The sequence below is a fragment of the Elephantulus edwardii genome, unplaced genomic scaffold (genome assembly GCF_000299155.1).
Source record: "Elephantulus edwardii isolate Elephantulus edwardi_28Jun2011 unplaced genomic scaffold, EleEdw1.0 scaffold00051, whole genome shotgun sequence".
In the NCBI taxonomy this organism is placed as follows: Eukaryota; Metazoa; Chordata; class Mammalia; order Macroscelidea; family Macroscelididae; genus Elephantulus; species Elephantulus edwardii.
The window spans coordinates 13,386,689-13,390,381 of NW_006399801.1; positions in this window are offsets into that span (position 1 = coordinate 13,386,689).

The window sequence follows — 3,693 nt, forward strand, 5'->3', positions numbered from 1 at the left end:
CAGGATAGAGCAGGGTTTAGAGCTGTTGCGCATAGGGTCGCTTTAAGTCAGAAACGACTCGACGGCACATAACAACAACAACAACATATATGTGTACTTAACAAGCATTTCATGTCTTATTTTTTTTTTGTACTTGAAAAGTTCTAAATAAAATTGGTATTTGGCTCTTGAAAAAAAAAAAAGAAACGCAGAGCGAGTTCGGCCCTTTTGATTTTCTGACTCTAGCTCTCTGCACCTTTCATTATAGTATCTTGCTTTGTCGTCCCAAGCTGCCTTTTGAAATGTTCTGTCCACTTCTTACAAGACAGATGTATTTATTCTTTTGGCAGTCCGTGATACAGTCAATATTCTACCAACTCTGCAATTCAAAGGCTTCAGTTCTTTGATCTTACATATTTATTGCTCAATTTTCAATAAGATGCTTAGGGAGCAATGAAATACTAAGGTTTGCATTGTTGTTAAGGTCTCTGAAGTCCACCAGGATTCATAGCAACCCTGTGAACAATGGATCTGAACCCTGTCCTGTCCTGGGCCATCCCTATCATGTCTGTCAAGCTTGAACCCACCATTATAGTTACTGTGTCAATGAACCAGTTGAAGATCTTCCTCTGCTTCGCTTATCCCTCTGCCTTTCCAAGCATAGTGACTTTGTCCAAGAACTGTCTCGTCTTAACAACATGCCAAAGTATGTGAGATGAAATTTCACTATCTTTGGCTTCAAGGAGCACTTTAGCTACACCTTTTCCAATATATATTTGTCCTTTTGGCAGTCATTAGGGTATTAAATACTCTTCTCCAACATAACTCAAAGAAGCATCGATTTTTCTATCATCCTGGAAAGCTGTGTTTGTTGATTTTCTGCATCAGGTGTCTCGAGTCCTCACTTTAATTGAAATATATGCAACAATCAGTAAAGTCAAAGATGAGGAAACTGAGCACTTCTACCAACTTCTGCAGTCTGAAATTGACCAAATATATAATAAAAATGCATTAATAATAAGTAGGATTGGAATGCAAAAGTTGGAAACAAAGAAGGATTGGGGGTCAGAAAATATGGCCATTTTGACAGAAATGAAGTCAATGATCCTTGGATAGAATTTTGTTCAATCAATTGTTTATTCATTGTAAATGCCTTAAAAAAACCACAAACAAACCCATAAGTAGTGACTATACACATGAATCTTTCCTGATGGAATTCACAGGAATCAAAATGACTATGTCTGTGGTGCATCTGCCTATGGCACTGGGGGTTAAGCTGCAGCTGTAGGCAGCCCTTTTAATGGAGAGGAACACTGCAGCAGATCTAACCTTCTGCCGGGTTTGCATCTTGGGTCTCAACTCTTGAGATGATCCTTCGGGGAATGGATAGTAGGCTCTGTACATAACTGTGATGTGTGTGCAGCTGATGATTCCTCTGCCTTCCCACAGTTGGCATCCAATAAATTTTAGGTGTTATTGCAAGAAAAAAAAAGATTATCTGTTGAAAAATTTCACAAGGCACGAGGCAGGCCAGCACAGAGGGGCCTCAGAAATCCCCAACCCCGTAGGGTAAATGAGACCAGAGCTCAAGGCGCGCAGGAACAATCTATACACCAGTTCTACAGGACACATTTCCCTCGCTTGGGAAACATTACCACTAAACTTAAGAGAAACTGGCCACAGCATAAGAAATAGCAGCTGAAGTGTTTGGAATCAAGAAGCTCAGAAAGCTTCAGATATAAGCTATCAGATCAAGGGCTGGTCAACGGTTGATAGGTGTTGAAGGCAGTGCGTGGGAGTGGATGTGGATGCTGGTGGATGGTGGAGCAGGGAAATAAGTGTGTCAAGACGCTCGTGCCAAGGGCAGGGGCATCACTGAAACTAATGGTTAATTCCACAATTAGGGAAATATCTCGCTTTTTTCTGTAAAATGCTTGTCTGTCAGATACTTCTCTAAATCTGAGCATTCAGATTAAGACAGACTAGAAAGAAGGATTGGCCATCCACTTCTGAAATAGCAGGCCTCTGAAAACCCTACGTACAACAGAGGGTTAAACCAGGCTGCTCCTTGGAGGCAAGGATTCTGAAGCTTCGTCTGACATACTTTGGACATGTTGCAAGAAGGGTCCAGTCCTTGGAGAGGGACGTCATGCTTGAGAGGTTCGAGGGACAGCACAGAAGGGGAAGATCCTCTATAAGGTGGATTGATTCAGTGACTGGGGTAATAGAGGTGGGTGTTTCGGAGATAGTGAAATTGGCACAGGACAGAGCAGATTTAGGGCTTTTATACCTAGAGTCGCTATGAGTAGCAAGCGACTTGACCTAGAGTCACTATGAGTAGCAAGCGACTTGACGGCATATAACAACAACATTGGTTAAAAAAAATTCATATACACTGTGTTTCATTTGAATACATTGTGTTTCACACATTCCTCCATTCACCTCATTCCCATATTGTTCTTGTTAGGTGCCGTCGAGTCACAGACAACTCATAGTGACCCTATGAATGAAAGACCTGAGCACTGTTCATACATAGAGCTCCCGGAGGCAAGCCATTTCGGACGTGGATGCTGCTCCTGCTTCCAGGCTTGTTTTAGTCAGGAAGCTCCAGCAAAGACTGCCCACCACGGGTAACCACTACCACACATGATATTTTATAAAATTAATCACCGTTGATACATGCCCACCACTACCCTGCTTTTCACGTCCCCACTGGATCTCTCCTAATTCCTTCACCCCCTCCCTCTATCCACTAACTCTGAAATCTCGAAACTTTCCTTCCATCTCACCCTCTGCCCCCCCTTTCCCCCTTTGAACTTTTGTACACATCTTAGTAGTAATCCTTCTGTCTTTACAATAATGGTCTTACACAGTATTTGTCCTTATGAGACTGAGTTAGTTCACTAAACATAATGCTCTCATTTTGTTATTATGTTTTGTTGAATTGACAACAAAAACTCACAGTGACCCAGTGAAGAACTGAATCCTGCCCTTATCCTGTACCATCCTCACCATCCCTAATATACTCAAGCTCACTGCTACAGTTACTGTATCAATCCATCTTATTAAGGGTCTTCCTTTTTTTTTTGCTGATCATCTTTCTGAACATGATACACCCTTTTACAAGGACTGTTCCATCCTAACACTATGCAAAAAGTATGTGAGACGAAGTTTCAGCATCCTTGAACTCTACCCAAGATATATTTGTTTGTTCTCTTGGAAGCCCATGGGATATTCAGTATACTTCTCCAATGCCACAGCTCAAAGGCATTACTTCTTCTGTCATCTTTATTCATCATGTAACTTTTAGATACATAGGAAGTCATGGTTTTAATCAGGTACATTTTCATCTTTAAACTAATACTACAGTTCCCCAGCACCTTAGAGAGGTCTTTGCCAGCAGATTTACTCAAATCAACACGTTTTGATTCTTTGACTAGGTACCAAGTGTGCTGATTGTAGTTTTAAACAAGATGAAATTGTAAATAGCTTCATTTTTTCCTATCATGATATTGCCTATTGACCTGGTGGTCAATTTTTATTTTCTTAAAGTTGACAAGTAATCCTTATTGAAAGCTTATCATTTTTAATCAAGTCCTCTTCACTTTCAGCAACGAAGGTTATATCATCTGCATATAGAAAAAGGATACAGACCTGTCACTGTCAATACCTTTCTTGATTTTAAGCCATACAACAGCTTGCTATGCTTTTCAA